The sequence below is a fragment of the Lissotriton helveticus genome, chromosome 3_1 (assembly GCF_964261635.1).
Source record: "Lissotriton helveticus chromosome 3_1, aLisHel1.1, whole genome shotgun sequence".
Classification (NCBI taxonomy): domain Eukaryota; kingdom Metazoa; phylum Chordata; class Amphibia; order Caudata; family Salamandridae; genus Lissotriton; species Lissotriton helveticus.
Genome location: NC_136061.1, coordinates 63,697,217 through 63,715,868, shown reverse-complemented (window position 1 = coordinate 63,715,868; position 18,652 = coordinate 63,697,217). Strand labels below are relative to the sequence as shown.

At 47.3% G+C, this 18,652-nt stretch overlaps 1 protein-coding gene across 3 annotated transcripts in view; it reads right to left on the bottom strand.

Annotated features, from left to right (window-relative positions):
* Nucleotides 1–18,652, bottom strand: part of USP37 (ubiquitin specific peptidase 37) — a 396,132-nt gene that overhangs the window by 373,028 nt on the left and 4,452 nt on the right. The window lies entirely within an intron of this gene.

Genomic DNA, 18,652 nt, shown 5'->3' with positions numbered 1-18,652 from the left:
CGAACGATCAGCCGCGTCCTTAGTAGCCACAGCCATAGCGTGCTGAAGTTCCAAATCAAGGCAGAGTTTTTGCCGCTGCTCCCACTGATTAAGGCCCTGACGGTTTTGCTTAATAATGTATTGTAAGGTTACTCCTCTGACATAGTCCTTTAGACAGTCCCGACTGCTATGTATATTATTATGGGCCTCCCTCAAAGAATTGTCCATACTTACTCTGTGTAAATCAGAATTTACAAAAATACGACTGGGCAGATGAAGACTTCTAGCTCATTTTAACCCATTGTTTAAACACTCGTTTGGTGGTAATCTGCAAGGGCGAGCCAAATCAGAAGTTCAACCATATTGCATTAGTGCTCCAGGTACAATCATATGGCACTGAATGGGTTAAAAATTCAAATATGATGTGCAGCAGATGGGAGAATAAATAGTTCAAAAAGGCTTCCTTATTTTCTCTCTACTGATCTGGCCAGGCTGGAAATTCAATAAAGATTTTGGAAAAGGTGTAGGATACCACGGTGGTAGCTTCTTCAGAGAACACTTCCAGAGCAGGGTTCATAATCTCCCTTGTCTCAATACATTATACAGTTTAATACAGAGATCTGAAAATTAGGAGAGCACGGATTAATCTTTGAGTAGGTGCTAACCTCCACATTAATTTGCATTCTGTGAGTGGGGTTTTCACTCACTGTTCCTTTCCTGACACTTGTGAAACCAGAGTGAAAGCATTCAAGATGCAGATTCACATTCCCAATATAGGAAACATTGCCCATGGAAGCTTTAGTCCTCAAACTAGAAGCAAGGCTGAGCCCCAAATTCATGCTACTTCACATAACATTAGGCTGTGGCACCAATAGGTATGAAACTAGCTTTAATTAAAATCGGCATGGCCGTGGCAAAACGAAACCTGGCCAGGGATTAGCAGACAGCATGTTATTCTGGTACGTGGTCAGGAAATGAGAGCTGGGTCCCCAAAGGGCCAGGGATATCAGAGGTGCCTTAAGATTTGTCGAGATGTTTGTCCAGCTAACGGATGGCAGATGTTTAAAGGCCCCATTTTAACATTATCAGCATTGTTAACAAGCATTTGCAATGCAATAGGTCTCGCATTAGGAAAGTTTGAGCTATTGGTCTTGTAAATGACACATTTTTTATTTATGTGTTTGTTTTCAAAATAGCGAAATTAATAGCTTTGTCATTTTCAATGCCAATACTTTTATCTTTTGTAATTGTGACACCTATAGGCATTTGTAATGCAACATGTTTTGTATTTACGTGACTTAGATGTATTGATATTACAAATAACAATGGCTTTTAATTTTTTTCAATAATTAATACTTAAATAAAAGTTATTGTAACTTATAATGGCAATATCTTAAACTTTTGTAAATAACTTTTGTGAAGAATATGTTCAGTGTATTTTATTGTGATGAAAATCCAAGAACAGAAGTGAAATATTACCAACTTTTTGTGACATTTGTAATAAAGCTTGAAACATTGAGAGAACATATTTGAACCAGTTGTTGTTGAATGGTTGCACAGATTGATACTGTGGTGGCGCTGAGTGATGGTGTGGCGTTTAGTGATGTTATGGTGCCCCTGAGTGATGCTGTGGTGCCCCTGAGTGATGCTGTGGTGCCCCTGAGTGATGCTGTGGTGGTGCCATAGATTGAGTGAGGGCGATAGATTGAGTGAGGGCGATAGATAGGGTCAGGGCGATAGATAGGGTCAGGGCGATAGATAGGGTCAGGGCGATAGATAGATGTGTGCGGTTGTGTGTGTGCGGTTGTATGTGTGCGGTTGTGTGTGTGCGGTTGTATGTGTGCGGTTGTATGTGTGCGGTTGTATGTGTGCGGTTGTATGTGTGCGGTTGTATGTGTGCGGTTGTATGTGTGCGGTTGTATGTGTGCGGTTGTATGTGTGTGGTTGTGTGCGTGGTTGTGTGCGTGGTTGTGTGCGTGGTTGTGTGCGTGGTTGTGTGCGTGGTTGTGTGCGTGGTTGTGTGCGTGGTTGTGTGCGTGGTTGTGTGCGTGGTTGTGTGCGTGGTTGTGTGCGTGGTTGTGTGCGTGGTTGTGTGCGTGGTTGTATGTGTGTGAGGGTGTGAGTGAGGGTGTGTGATGGTGAGGTGTGAGGGTGGGTGAGGATGAGGCTGTGAGGGTGTGTGATGGTGAGGTGTGAGGGTGAGTGAGGATGAGGGTGTGAGGGGGTGTGAAGGTGTGTGTGGGGGTGTGATGGTGTGAGTGAGGGTGTGAGGATGTGAGGGTGTGTGATGGTGAGGAGGTGTGATGGTGAGGAGGTGTGATGGTGAGGAGGTGTGATGGTGAGGAGGTGTGATGGTGAGGAGGTGTGATGGTGAGGAGGTGTGATGGTGAGGAGGTGTGATGGTGAGGAGGTGTGATGGTGAGGAGGTGTGATGGTGAGGAGGTGTGATGGTGAGGAGGTGTGATGGTGAGGAGGTGTGATGGTGAGGAGGTGTGATGGTGAGGAGGTGTGATGGTGAGGAGGTGTGATGGTGAGGAGGTGTGATGGTGAGGAGGTGTGATGGTGAGGAGGTGTGATGGTGAGGAGGTGTGAGGGTGAGGAGGTGTGAGGGTGAGGAGGTGTGAGGGTGAGGAGGTGTGAGGGTGAGGAGGTGTGAGGGTGAGGAGGTGTGAGGGTGAGGAGGTGTGAGGGTGAGGAGGTGTGAGGGTGAGGAGGTGTGAGGTGTGAGGGTGAGTGAGGATGAGGGTTTGAGGGTGAGTGAGGATGAGGGGGTGAAGGTGAGTGAGGGTGGGTGAGGGTGCGAGGGTGGGTGAGGGTGCGAGGGTGGGTGAGGATGTGAAGGTGTGATGGTGAGGAGGTGTGAGGGTGAGTGTGTGTGAGGGTGTGAAGGTGAGTGAGGGTGTGAGGGTGGGTGAGGGGTGTGAGGGTGGGTGAGGATGAGGGGGTGAGGGGTGAGAGGGTGGGTGAGGGTGTGAGTGAGGGCGTGAGGATGTGAGGGTGTGTGAAGGTGAGGAGGTGTGATGTGAGTGAGGGTGGGTGAATGAGGGTGTGAGGGTGACGAGGGTGAGTGATGGTGTGTGAGGCGGAGGGTGTGAGGGTGAGGGTGAGTGAGGGTGAGTGAGGGTGTGTGAGGGGTGAAGGTGAGAGGGTGTGAGGGTGAGTGAGGGTGGGAGGGTGAGTGAGGGGGGGAGTGCGGGTGTGTGAGGGTGAGTGCGGGTGTGTGAGGGTGAGTGCGGGTGTAGGAGGATGAGGGGGTGAGGGGTGAAGGTGAGGGGGTGTGAAGGTGAGTGGTGGTGTGAGGGTGATGGGGTGTGAGGGTGAGTGATGGGGGGGTGAGGCTGAGGGTGTGAGGGAGAGTGAGGGGGGGTGAGGGTGAGTGAGGGTGTGTGAGGGTGTAAGGGTGAGTGAGGGTGTGAGGGTGAGGGATGGTGTATGAGGATGAGGGGGTGAGGGGGTGAGGGTGTGTGAGGGTGAGGGGGTGTGAGGGTGTGAAGGTGAGTGAGGGGTGAGGGTGAGTGCGGGTGTGAGGGTTGTGAGGGTGAGGGGTGTGTGAGGATGAGGGGGTGAGGGGGTGTGAAGGTGAGTGATGGTGTGTGAGGGTTGGTGAGGGTGCGAGGATGTGAGGGTATGCGATGGTGAGGAGGTGTGAGGGTGAGTGAGGATGAGGGGGTGAGGGTGTGAGGGTGGGGGGTGTCAAAGTGAGTGAGGGTGTGTGAGGGTGAATGAGGGTGTGTGAGGGTGGGTGAGGGGGTGTGATGGTGAGGAGGTGTGAGGGTGAATGGGGATGAGGGGATGAGGGGGTGAGGGGGTGTTAGGGTGTGAGTGAGGGTAAGGGTGTGTTGGTGAGGGTGTGTTGGTGGGTGAGGATGTGAGGGTGTGTGATGGTAAGGAGGTGTGAGGGTGAGTGAGGATGAGGGTGTGTGAGGGTATGAAGGTGGGTGAGGGTGTGAGTGAGGGTGGGTGAGGGGCGAAGGCGAGTGAGGGGGTGAGGGTGAGTGAGGGTGTGTGAGGATAAGGGTGAGGGGGGTGAGGGGGTGTGACGGTCTGAAGGTGTCTGAAGGTGTGTGAGGGTGTGTGAGGGTGTGTGAGTGAGGATGAGTGAGGATGAGTGAGGGTAGGGTGAGGCGGTGTGAGGGTGAGGAGGTGTGAGGGTGAGGAGGTGTGAGGGTGAGGAGGTGTGAGGGTGAGGAGGTGTGAGGGTGAGTGAGGGTGTGAGGCCTGCAGTTTTGGCCTGCAGGTGGCGATAGGCGACCACGTCCCGAAAGAAGGTTCACATCACAGGAGGGGGATAAAAGTTTGCGGCATTTAAAAACCAGTGGCTTACATAATGTCATCGACTTTCACTTAAAATAGTCACTCTCAGTGAGAGACGGGTAGATTCCATGTGCGGCAAGAGGGCCTGTAAGCCGACATCACAGGGTGTGGATAGAGGGGAGGGTGTAAGTAGGGAGGGAGAGCGAGAGCAGGGAGATGAGAGAAGAGTTGAAGAGAAAGGCAGAGGGGAAAAGAAATTGTATTGAGGCGGTTGATATAAAGCAGAGAAGAGAGAAACAAAGGGGCAATATGTAGGAAAAAAGGCTTCATTTGTGTAGCTTTCGTGAGTGTCTGCCACCAGGACAATTAAATTCACTCAGTGAAGGCGCTGTTTAACAGTGGGCTATACAAAACTAATCTATCAGGTTTTTTTTGCTTAAAGTCCAAAATCATTGTGTTGTTTGAAAGTTTATTTGTTCAGGCAGTCCTGTATTTTTAGTCATCGCCACTTGTATGTTGGACCGGGGAAACCCATGCTTGAATGGGAACAAAGCTAAGTGCCTACTGTAACGCACAAAGGAATCTATTTCTTATATTCATTTTATTACATCGACATAACTGCCGCCTTCTACTCGCAGTGAAGTGCCTCTCAAAAAGTTTCATACGTTATCAAAATGTCACTCATATAGTGAGATGCGTGATGAGAGATAGCATATGCGGGTATGGGATAAGAGAATCAGTGCATAGGCTAGTAATAGTGTTTATAAAAAAAAAAATTAAAAAGACATTTACCGTAAACCTCTTGTGCTCGTCTGATGGCTCTGATCGTCCAGCGGCTGTTCCAGCGAAAGCAGGCCGGGCTGGGCGGAAGTCAGGCAGCCCTCCTCGAGACAGAGGCGGGGCCTGACCAGAAGCAGGAAGTCGACCGCGACCGGAGCTTCCCAGGAGGCAGGCTGCAATGGCTGGCGCAAGGCTCCGGAGCAGAGAGAGGAGAGCCCTGCATGCAGCCGGCGTCCGCCCGGGAAGCCAAGGAGCGGAGTGCCAGTGTCCCTGTGCCCGTTGACGCCGGAGGGAGCAGCCCGGAGCGGGACGAGTAGAAGTCCGGGTGAGTGGGGCTCCGTGCTTGCGTGTCTGTGTGTATGCAGGGGGTGCAGGGCGGCAGTGTGTATGTGTGTGTGTGTGTGTGCGCCTGTGTGTGCGTGCGTGCATGCAGAGGGGTGGGGGCCACTCATTTAAATGTAAAAGTAAATATGACGCCAAAATAATAAATAAATAAACCAGCAGCTTGACCCATTTATTCACTGTGATGCTTCCGATAATTAAAAATGTGCCTTTACAAAGAAGTGTTTTAAAAAGAATACCAGCGTGCATGTTCATTACAAGACGGCTAGAAATAATTACTCATGATGTTCAAAGCAAGCCTGTTCATTTCAAGCTACCCTCAGCCAGCCTCGGAAAAAACGAAAGTAATACAAAAGCGAAACTGACACTGCCACTGCAGACAATGCTGCGCGCTCCCGAGGTGAAATCCGGCACTGAACACGCTCGTAACACTTTGGTGTCCACTCTCCTAAAAACGGATCACATTAGTTGTCGAGCTGACAGCATTCATGCTTCGCATGAATGCTAACGTCAGCTCGACCTAAAAAGCATTGCCTCTATAAAACCTTTGTGAAAGTTTTATATGTGTGCAATTTTGGGTGAAATTTTTGACTACTAATGATTTTTATTATTTACTAGCAGCCCGTCCCGACGTTGCCCTGGAGCAATCAGGCTTCTGGGCCCCCTCCCGCCCGACGTTGTCTCAGGCTTCAGGGGCCCCGGCCGCCCCGACGTTGTACGTGGGACCCCCGGAGCGCACCCGCCACTTTCAGGGCCCCCAATGAGCCGCAAACGTGCCGCTTCACCTACCTCAGCCGCCGCTCCTCCCCGCCTGTCCGCCGCTCTTCCCCGCCTGTCCGCCGCTCCTAACCACTCCTGTCTGCCGCGCTCATGTCCGCCACTCCTCCCCGCGCTCCTGATGTCAGCACGCACGTCGCGACCGGCGCTACTTCCAAGGGACAACTTTTTTTTTATCGTAAAAAAATTTTAAAACGCATTTTTTTTTTTTTATATAGCCTATATCCATCTGCAGACCCTGACAATTACAACGATGTATCAGGTGTTTGGATTGGCGCTGTGGTTCCCTAGTTAACCCGCCGCAAAGATTCAAAGTTCTCTCTTTATAATAGTAGTATAGATTCCAATCATAACCGATGATTTAACATTACACTTGAAATGAGTTTGCTGAAATACTTAGAAGTGTGTTTATTAATGCGATTTACTTGTGCCACATAATTGAAGTACCATTTTAATAAAATGGTCCTGTTCTGATTACTTTGCAGAGTACAGGATACTTGGACGTAACTACAGGGGACAGGAAGCCCAGAAACATTACAAATTCCTTGGGCAACCGAAAAGCCAATTTATACTACCATGTGCCAACTATGCAAAAACGTATAGCATTTTGAAATATAAAGAGCATGTATTCATACCATATGATTTACTATAAGAACCATACATTGTTTTATGTAATCTTTCCCATGTCTGTTTTTTTAACGTGGCTAATTTTACACAACTAGGTTTGCTATCTGTTGATCAATTATACACATGTACGGTTTTGTCGATTTGTTTCTTGCACAGTTGGCGTAGTCTATAAATTTGCTACCCGGTTGACATGGGGAAAGTACTTTTAGTTCTAGCGTTGCAGTGCACAGCACGAGACATTAAGTAGGTAAAAATGGGGTTTCAGAAGCTGACCTAGGAATGGCACACGCACAAGCGTGGGCTTTTCCTTTTTGGGCACGTTATTGGCCTTTGCGTGAATGTTTTTTTTTTTTACAAAGTAAGCACGCAATAGGCCAAAGGCGGGCACATTGCTCCGCCCATGGCCTATTGGTGTCCATTAAACGCACCGGCCGTAATGTGGTTTTAATTATCATGGCCAGACACTGGCACGATAATTGAAACCACATGGCTCACAGTGGCGCGCTCACCACTCGAGGGCTTTTTTTGGATCCATTTTACAGGGAAGCGTGGTGCAGTAGCGCAAGCCATATTAAGACTGCGGAGCTCTGTACAAGTTTGAAAGTAGTGACAGTAAATGTAAGTGGGATGACTTCTGAGAGGGAGTGTGGGCTATTTAGTATGTCATGTATGACTCGACGCCTCGCCACGAGTAGTGTTATGTAAATGCAATTAAAACGGAGTTCAGCTGGAAGTGTGCAACGCACCAGTTCCTATTGTGTGATCTTTTTGGAGATGCATTGCCTTCAGTGTTTCTTTGCCTCCTATTCCATTGGTCTCGGACACTTCATTAGCCAGAATGTGCCTCATCTCCTTTTTTGCTGGCGCGCTTTCTGTATTCTGATTCTTAAAACCTCAACCTCGGTCCTCAGAGTGAGGCGATGTGCTACAGGCGGGGTGGGCCGGAGCAAAAGCCTTTTACCAATGGAAATCAGTGACTATCAAATATGCAGCGGGCCATGGACCTTATACTCGGGTGACTGTTACAGGGACTAGTGCTTCTGACAACAATGAGAATAGCACTGATGATGATAAGAATGGGACTAGTGCCCAAGATAACAATGAGAATAGCACTGATAATCATGGTACTAGTGCCGATGCCAGCAATGAGAATAGCGCTAATACCAATGGGACTAGTGCCGATGCCAACAATAAAAATAGCACTGATGATACCAATGGGACTATTGCTCATGACAGCAATGAGAATAGCACTTATGATATCAATGACTATAGCTCTGATGTTAACAGTGGGACTAGTGCTAACGAGAACAGTGAGAATAGCACTGACAACAATGGCCAGGTCAGTTTCAGGGCGGAAAGAGCCGCGGTCTACTGCCTCGCGGTACAATGCCAGGAGATGGGGAACCAGTGTATCCTGGTAAGACGGGGAACCAGTGTATCCTGGTAAGACGTGTAAAACTCATGCGGGAGACCATCCGGTCCCAGCGTCTTGCCCGTCGCCATGCGGGAGATATCTTTACTTCTGCCAGGGTAATCGGGAGATCAAGGCCTTCTGCTTCAGCATCAGTGAGCCGCGGGAGGGGGAATCTTTCACTCTGGAGGAGTTCTGATAGGGCAAGCTCTGGCATAGAGTTGAAAAAGCACATGGTGAAAATGAATTTAAATGGTCAATCTTATTCACCATGAATCTAGCCAAGCGTCCTGCTGATGTTGACAGAGTGTTACTCCAAAAGGAAGCATACCTAATTCTGAAATTTAACAGCACAGACAGGACTTAATAGCTTGCCCGAAATATCTAGACTGTAGCACAGACTATATCGTATATGCCTCTTTAAAACTGAAAGATGCACTTTGAGGGTAATTTTCTCTAATTTTTTCTATCAAAATCAAGGTGAGGCATTGAGACACTTTGTTTCTTGCTTGCGTGCCTGTACGCGGTATTACAATAGAAAAGGAACTACAAGTCCCATAATTCCCTAGCGCGATATGAACAGTTAAATCTTTTCAACATGGCCGCTGCTGCAGCCGAGTGATATCATTGTTCGCTAGAAGAGCGGAGAGAGGTACCGTTGCTACTTCCTTATTTATTTCACCCGTTTTTGAGCAATTAGGATAACGTGCACACTGTTATATATATAGTCTACAAGATGGCCGCCGGGTAGGAGCTCCTGGTGGGAGCTCCAAGTGCTGGGGATCCCAATTTTGGGTTTTATCCCCGTTAGCACCCAGCGGCAACCCCTCCGTGTTGTGCTAAGCAACACAAGAGTAACTGGACAAGTAACTGGATTTGAAATATCAGTAACCTCCTTACCTGCCTGGCGGTGGACGAAAGCTGCTGAGGATCCCCGACCAGCTGAGCCTCGCAGGAGAAGACGAGCCATCCACACCTTCCTCTTCGATCCCTGGGCCCCCCATGGCCAGTCTGCAGAGCACGACACGGATGTCGATGGCCAGGAGCCCGCCGCGCTCGACTGGTGCACGTTGTGGCTGCTTGTGAGCCAGTGGTTGCCAGCGTGACGAGCTGTGCTCCAGAGGTATCCGACCCGCAGGCAATCACCACCGCTAGCGCCGGTCATCGGGGAAGTGGTGCCGGACCCGCCTGCAAGCACCTCCGCTGGCGACGGTCATCGGGGAATTGGAGCCTGACCGGGAGCAATGCTGGCGCCGGACGGATGACGGGAACCCCGCTGCAGAGTGTTCCTGCTTGCCAGCAATCACCTCCGAGACCCCCGGTGCCCCGTCGGGAGCTGTGCTGTCCTGCTCGCCGAGCTCCTGCCTCACTGCTGCTCCGGGTCGGATTCTACGCAACGCGGCAACACCGGTGGAAGAAGCGTCCTGCTGCCAAGGTGAGCTGCAATCAACGCCGAGACCCCCGGTGCCCCATGGGCTGTCCTGCTCGCTGAGCTCCTGCCTGACTGCTGCACCGGGGCTCCAGGGCGCCGGCTCGGAATCTACACAACTCGGCGACACCAGAGAAAGCAAGCGCGCTGTTGCCAAGGTGAGCTCTTTGTCTCCCCCCCCCCCACTCTACAAGCTGTGCTCTGCGCCCCCCACCCCACTCCCTGAGATGTTTTAGAGCTGTGATCGGGGATGTAACCTTGCAGATGGGGGGGGGGGGGGGAGCGGTCTGAATGAGTGCAGGTGAGCGAGGACAACCCTACCCCCGTGAGACTCTCGGTGAGATCGTGGATCATTGCTCACATCGTGTCTCTCAGTCAGATGCCCTTCCACCACCCCCCCCCCCAATAATTGGCGCACAAGTATAAGTTAGTCTGCTCCCAAATGCAGTGTCTGCACAGGCGAGTGGGGGAGCTGCTTGTCCTGATTAACACTGTTGCAGCATGGTGAGCACGGTGTTCATGAAGTTCCTGAAGTTTGAGACACGCAAATAACTACTATGAATGCTCTGAATGGTCTAACACAGCGGTACTGGCATGCAAAATTAACGCTGTGTTCAAAGCGGTCCCTGCTCTCTCCACTAACTAAAATGGCGGGGGCCATAAAGAAGAGCCATAAATCTCCTCCACTGCCCACCAGATGACCATGAGGCTACATACCAATGAGCTCAGGGGTCACCAAAATAGAGATAAGACGCGCTCCTCTCCTCCTTGCAACACTGGAGCTGTACCTTCTCCTCCCCACCAACTAACACAGATGATGGACTAACTAGACCTGCCCTAGAGTAGAAAGGGAAACCTAACTCTCTAAAGGACTTCAACAACAGACAAAGGACTACTACAAAAGACGCTGGTTTCTGCATGTGCTACTCGGGAGGCCATCTGATCATAACCTAAGAACTGGCCTTTCTATACCAATCCCACCCACCACAGACTTTACCTGTATTTTGAACATTTGTAATGTTCAAAGCACCTCTTATACCTATCAATGCAGTATTATACTTCTACCCGTATTTTTAACACCTGTAATGCACAGACTACTACCTCAGATACCTTGGTTGCTAACTAATGTCATTTCCGATTTTTGATTTTTGATTCATGTACACTACTGGCTTCATCTGTGTTCTGCTCTTATATTCGATCAGCAGTATACTTAAACCTGTATTCTGCACTACTCTGCACATTTCCGCAACCTGCACCCATCCCCGCTTTCCTCTCCTGTTATGCACAGATTGCTCTCCCATAGATCGCATTCTTCTTTTGTATTCTGCACTATTCTACACAGTTCTGCAACCTGCACACATTCTCACTCTTCTCTCCTGTATTGCACCGACTGCTACCTCATTTATGTCTGGCTGCTCTCTAGGGTCATCTCTACCTGTATTTTGAACATTTGTACCTCATATTTTGATTGCTCTCTGGTGTCGCTCCTACCGGTACTTTGAACATTGGTAATGCACAGTTTGCTACCTCATATTTCTTGGTTGCTAATTAATGTCACTTTGATCTGTGATTTTGATTCATGTTATTGCTGTATGCACTTGTATCCTGCCCTTATATACTTCATTATTATGTATCTGGATGCATCTGTCTGACCTGAATATGCTGTTGAGTCCAACTATGCTCCCACATGTACCTTCCCCACCCCAATTGATATGTACTCACATGCTATAACCTTCTTCTGTAAAGCGCTCTGATATCTGCAAAGATCTTGTTCGCGCTATAGAAAACTTTCAAAATAAACTGTATAACCAAAAACTAAATGGATATTGTTGCGCTTTAGGCATCGCTTGGGGCTCTTGAGAAACCGGACACGTGACTGGGAATCGGCGATCATTCCGCCAACAGGTACGCATACAGGACGCGGTGTGGAACAATGGATGTTTGAAGAATTATTTTCTTTAAATAAAACTTTATTGTTCTTCTTACATCTTATACATAAAGTGACAAAGCCCTGATGAGAATCTGGGAACTGGTTTTCCTGGATTTGAAAAGCGTCTGCATAATTGAAGGAGCATGTAACGTCATTGATAGTTCAAATTTATTTTTTTCTACCTTCGAAATTGGTCACCTTGTGGTAGTTTTTGCTCCTTTTTTGACTGTCCTTTATTTGGATGTTGATTGATTCAGTTATAATACTGAGATAGAAAAACATAGTGTTTACTTGTACAAAGTTGTGTATTTTAGATGTGTGTCTTATTTCTCTTGTAGTAATTATGTGGAATGTAAATAAGTGTGAATTTTGATTTACATTGTTGTATAAAATGTACAGTTTTTCCTTTCCATACACGAATGTGATGCAAAGTGAGAAATATATAAAAAAAAACTTCAAATTATATGGTATAAATAAAAATACCGGTGCAAATCAAAGAAACTTGTTTTTGCCTTAAAAATTGATATTTTGAAACTAAGAACGGTATAGGCATTTTTTTGTGTTTTCTGATATATATAAGGACCAGCCTATTCCATGTCCCAAAGGGCCCAACTCCTTAGCTTTTGAAAACTTTGTGGAGAGAAGGCAGTTACTCCTGGCTACCCTTACAGAAAAGTCCTACTTGCTCGGTCATTTCCAAATAGTAGAATCAGGAACTCTATGATCTTAATTTGTTGGGACACCACCTACCGGGCAGACTAGAAATATCTACAATGTTCCCATTTGCAAATTGTTCGGTGGTGCACTGGTGCACTCAGACCCCATGAAAAGGCCCTTCCCCGACAGAGCATGGTCTGGTGCACTATCAGACTCCATGTGAAGCCCCCACCCCCCCCCCCCCCACCTGAGAGCATGATGTGGTCTCTTGTACACCCTCTGCCCCATGTTAAGCCCCCTCCCCCACGTGAGGGATATATAATGTGGATATTAACGTTCACCCAACGGGGTCTCTTGGCGCTGAATAACAGATGTTTATTGCAACAAAAAAAAAAAAAGATAATAAAAGCCCCACTTGTGAGAGGTCTCTAGCGCCTACGTCTAGGCCTCCGGATTCAAAGCTCCTTGTGGCGCAGAATGAAAAAGCAAGTGGGTGATCTGGTGCCTTAGTCTGTGGATATACCCCGCTCTGCCCCTCCTCCTCTTAGCAGCGGGTGTTCTCAGAACTGGGTCCACGAGGCCTGTAGGGACCCCCCCCCTTATAAACACACACACACACAATACCCATATACTTATGACAGCGCTGGCGTAAGTAATAGTGAGGCAGGAAGCAGGAGACTGTACGTGCGCGTCCACAGACACCAATCGGTGCGTGCCCCGCTCTGTACCACTTGGCAGGCAAGACGGCAACAATAGATCTCGTTGGCGACAGTGCTATCGCGCTGCATCACCAGCGAGACCTAAAAATTAATGCATAAATAGAAAAAAAAACATTTTCATGAAAAAAATAAGCAAGCTTTAGTTACACCATAGAGGAGTAAAGGTTTTTGTTTCCTGCTGCAAATCATTACCCCTCCGTTAACTGCAAATGTTTTAACACTATTTGAACAAATTTGGCAGCCCTTATAACGCCAATTACAGCAGCAGTAACAGCTGAAATACAAGTTCTTTACAGTGTCCGATATGGCACTGCTCAGCTTTTGATCAGTTTGAACTTAGAACAGTTTTTGTTAAAAATTGGCAAATTGTGCACAATATTGGATTATGTGGCGAGCGGTGCAACAACAAATTACAACGAAAATGTTAAAGTCACACCATTATTTTTCCAGTGGAGCCCACTGTAACTAACCCTACTCCATTTGCTTAGCAATGAAGGCCACCCAAGCCCCACGATGCAAATAAAAATGTTAATATGCCAAGGATGCTGCACACCAAAGACTGTGCTCTACAACATGCCTGAGGAGGTATATGCGACAAATCTTACCAAAGTGTGTGGTGTTGGTGAATACGCAAGAGAATTGGTTTAGCATATAATGAGTAGCAATTGAACAAGTGGCAGCAGAATGGAAGAATTACGTGTCTGTGGCTGAATCCTACGGGACCCTGTCCCTCACCAGTGAAGGTTGTTAGGGACCTGAAAGTCATTGCTGACTTCATGTCTACCTCGAAATGCGTTCTTCAGAGTTTATCCTTTCTTAAGTCTATCTCTGTAGAAAACAGTTTTATCTGCTCATGGTTGGATTGTTTGTGTTATTAATGGGTTAACAGAGAACACAGTATATTAAATATACTGTTTTACTTATTCTTTACCTCACTGGACTATAACATCAAAAGATTAACTTTCAAAGCTGTGTGTTTTTATCACCATACTGCTTTCCCTTTCAAAGTTGCGTGTTTTTAGCACCATACTGCTTTCCCTATCTTATTAGAAAGTAAATGTACTAAAGTATGCCACATCTTGCTTTCGTTCCAAGTCAAGTACAACAGATATTGTTGCCCTTTGCTTGCTAATAGAGAAACGCACTCAGAAAAGGCAACTACTCTACACATGCTTTGACTTCTTAAAAGCTTTTGACCATGTTGACAAGAATTTACTCTGGCAGAATTTGGTATTGTGTAATATCCCAGCTAACCTCCTGCTAGCAATTCATCTCTTGTACTCAAAAACCTGGGCAAAGATCCGCCCAGGTACGAACAACGGCCTAACGGCATCAATTTCATTAGGACTAGGCATTAAACAAGACTGTTACTAGCCTCAACATTGTTCAACCTCTTCATTTGAGATCGGAGTAAAGCATTGGATGAAGTGTATTCACATCTCCCAAAATTGGGACAACATCGATTAGTGTCACACTAATAAGCAGACAATATAGTCCTCGTGAATTTAACTCCTAATGGCCTGCATAACTTGTTGAACACATTGGTGCTTTACTGTGCAACAAACCTGATGACAGTTAATCTAGCCAAAACAAAGAAAAAATTCATTTTCGGAAATGGCCTTAAAAAGAAGGGGAAGTGCTATTTGAGAGGTAATCTAGGAGTAAATAGTTTAAGCTTCCAAATTCATCAGCACTATTCTCCAAGGCTCCACTGAAATACACGAAAGCCTTGTTTCACTCATTTCCTTTCAAAAACTGCACAGTAAATCCCCCCAGCCTGCCTGGAAACCAGTCCTGGCAGCCATCAAAGCAAAATGATCCCAGTTTCACCCCACGGACCAGTATTCTTCTGAGGAAGCATATTCTATTTTTGAGAAACGCTCAACGCAAAGTCTTTCACCTCATATTCCACCTACCACAGCATATGTCAACTGCACAAATTAATCTAGAATTCTGGCTGCAAGGGCTAGCACAACAAAGTGTCTGTATCAAGTACCCATCATCCCCTAGAATGGGCCTAACAAATACAGTAAAGGCACCCACATGGGAAAGAGACTCAGGATAAAAGTCAGTTCAGTTCACAAACTTTATTCGGATAAACAATGTATCCATAAAAGTGCGACAGTAATTAAAAATGACAGTAAGAACAATATATAGTAGTAGAGATTACAGTTGTATGGGGAGAGTAAAAAGCATTTTTAGATGGCAAATTGGAACAATACAATCATAAATAAATCACTAATGTATAAAAACCAATCCATTCGATAATTAGGAATGGTCTATGCATAATTAAAAACTCAGTCCATGAACATTGCTTACGTGCCCTAGTGGCAATTCTCAGGAATGCGCTTAAGCGAAAAACCAACTCTTCGTCTAAGCGAAAAACCAACTCTTCATGCATGAATAGGCAGTAGCCAAGCAAATAGGCCTATTCTTAATGAAGAACGGGAGAAGAAGCCACTTACTATATTTCATGTAAAATTTGCAGAAAAACAGAAAGTGCTGGGTTGATTGACCACTCACCCAGTCGCATGGGCATGGTAGTGAGTCAAGTTTGGAATGAGAACCCAAGGGGCAACCCAATGCAAATTTCACTGTCCCAGCCCTCAGGCGAAATAAAAGGCTCCTTTCCCATCGACTCATAGGCAGGGTGAGATAATTCGGCAGGGGATAGCAATGACGTTCATAGGCCATATAACTGCGACAGAGGATTTCTTTGATTCCAGCGCAGTTCTTGCACTGCTATACGACAAATAAAGTGTGCGTCTACGTTTTTTTTTTATTTACATTTACGGCTCCACTGGGATTTAAGAAAATTGAGCTATTAGCGCTACATAAGCTCTGGTACACTCCAGATAGTCAGGGAATGGCCATCCCCTTCTCACACTTCAAACAGTGTTATAATACCTTGTGTTAGGGTAGCTGCCTGGTTCTTTCAAACTGATAGCCAAAAAAAGAGCTGGGCGAGCATGTATAAACTCAGATATGCAATTTAAGTTCAGTTCATTGTGGCAAATACATTGTGGGGGTTGAGATTGGGACGCTCAACAATTTTCTGCAGAACCGGTTTTCTTCCTGCTGAATGCAGGAGCTGTCTATGGTACCCCAAATCTCAGCTCCGTACGTAGCTACAGGGACACTGTAGTTTAAAAAAAATGTAAATAGCTAAAATAGCACCTGTATTCTTTGGGCGGGGGAAGCTAAAAATGGAGTTAACAGTCTTTGAGAACTTGCTCCTAGAGTGAGTCAAAGGCTCAGTCCAGGAACCGTTCGCAGCAAAGACAACTCCTAAATAGGGAAATTTACAGGTACTTATCAATTTTTGGTTGCCAACAACAATGGAACCAAGCTGACGCTTCCTCGGGCCGCAGGACATGAAAAATTATTTTTTTAAATGCACGCACAGATCCAATCTATCCATATATTTAACAAAAGACTGTACTAGAATGCGCAGAGAAGTTGTAGTGCGGCCTATAAGGACCGCATCATCTGCATAAAGTAGTACAGGGAGGGGTCTCCCGTGGATCATGGGAACATCTTGGGTCATGGGTACCAGTGACTTATTCAAACCATTAATGTAAATAAAAAAAGAGAAGGGGGGCCAGGACACATCCCTGTCTGAACCGCCTTCCAACCTTAATGGCTCCCGATACCTCACCACCGCTACCTATCCTCATCTGTGCCTGGAGGTCTTTGTGAAGATGTGCCAGAAAATGAACCATTGGCTCATCCAGCCCATAAGCCAGTAGGCTAGCCCACAGCTTTGACCTATTCACAAGGTCGAATGCTGATAATAGATCCATAAAGGTCAGGTAGATAGGGGAATTCCGAGCAATGGTGTACTTTCCGATTAAGAGGGTGAGATTAAGACATTGTTCAGTAGTACCAACCTTGCTACGGAATCCTAACTGGTAGGGCTCTAAAATGCTGCATTCCTCAGACCATTCCAGGATCTTATTGTATAAGACACTGCCCAAAATTTTAAGGGCATTGTCAATCAGTGAGATCAGCCTATAGTTACTGGGCTGTGACCGATCCCCCTTTTTAGGTTTTGCACTGCGAATCGATCGCAAAGCGATCGTCGCTGCAAAACTCTATTGTGATCGTTTCTGCTTTCAAGGAGTCATGGGAGACAGGCGACAAGTGATGTGCACGCGTGCGTAAACGGATCAGGTCACACGCGCTTCCTGTCTCCCATGGCTCTTTGGAAGCAGACACACATCCAGCCCACCCCCTGCCGCGCACACACACACAGAACCCCCCCCCCGCCGCCGCGCATACACACGCACGCACACACAGAGAACCCCCCCCCCGCCGTGCGCACACACACACACAGCACTCCCCCGGCGCTTACACACACATCCCCTACCTCGTCGCGGCGTGTCTTCGCCCTCCCTTGCCCTTGCTCCTCTGGTGCGCGCGCACCACTGGTTTCGATTCCCGCGTCGGCTCCTCTGTGGTGCGCGTGCACCACAGGTTTCGATTCTGTGCTTGTTATTAGTACTTGTTTTTTCCAGAGTGTTCACTTTTTTTTACCCCAGAGAGTCAGTCCAGCCCTTTTCATCGTTCCCTCCACCAAACTCACAGTCTTCAGGGGCAGCTTTCGACACCCTCCGAGGGTTTTCCCCACAGTCAGGCAAACAGACAGCAAAACGAAACAATACTGCCGCTGGGACACCCCACCCTCCAAGCGGCTCTGGACAACCCCCGAAGGCTGCGGCAAGTTGTGGCGTGCGTGAGCTCGTGGCCGCTGCGGTCCCGGTCCCGGGAAAGAGGAGGATCTGCGCCTCGGTCTGCAGACTCAGGGCAGCACAGGTCTCAACAGGTCGCAACGGTGAGTGGAGGGTAGGGTGGTATCTCAAAAGTCAAAGGCGATGCAGTTCAAGACTCGCGGCCGGCACGTAGCTGGCTGCCATGTTCCCAACGTGACCCTGTGGTTCCTATTCTTAAGAGTGTGTTTATAAGCAACTCTGCAATAGCGATCTCTGGTTTGCATCTTGGTTGTTTATCTAGGATAAGGCTAAGTCTTCGATTAGCTTGAGAACAATCAGATTTAAACCATTTGTGAGTAGATGAATTAGTATTGTGTACGAGTTTAGTTTACAACTGCTTTGTACGAGTTTAGTTAACAACTTCATTGGCCCTGCACACAAAGATTTGAAAGAATTTAACCTGGAAACATGATTCAAATTCAGGAAAAGGCATGAAATAAAAGTTACACACACTAATGCCCACCAAAATATAGAAAATGTATTCAAGTTGACTACCCTGCATCCCGCTTTGGCTCTAGTTCAACTGGCATAGCGGCGGCACCTAGGGACATCCAGTGGAGGTGCAGGAGAGCATACCAGACTGCTTACGGTCCGAGCCTTGGGGTGCCTGTGGGTTGGCATCTGGCCGGTGTTCTCGGCCACGCATGTCGAGCAGCGGGGGATCTCCCAGCACGGCATTGACACCTAGAAACAAATTGCTTTTGATATGATCTATATAGTCCTGTACTCTAGCATCTGCCCATATTTATGTTTTGACGTATTGAGTGTAGGGTTCTTGATCAAGTGTGTGTGATGGGATTTGCTAGGAAGGTATGTAGCTCCATGCCGTGCATGAGGTGCATCATCAAAGTTGTGTGAATAATAACAGCGTCAGCCCGTGCCTGAGGTGCATCATCAGAGCTGTGTGAATAATAACAGCGTCAGCCCGTGCCTGAGGTGCATCATCAGAGCTGTGTGAATAACTGCATCAGCCCC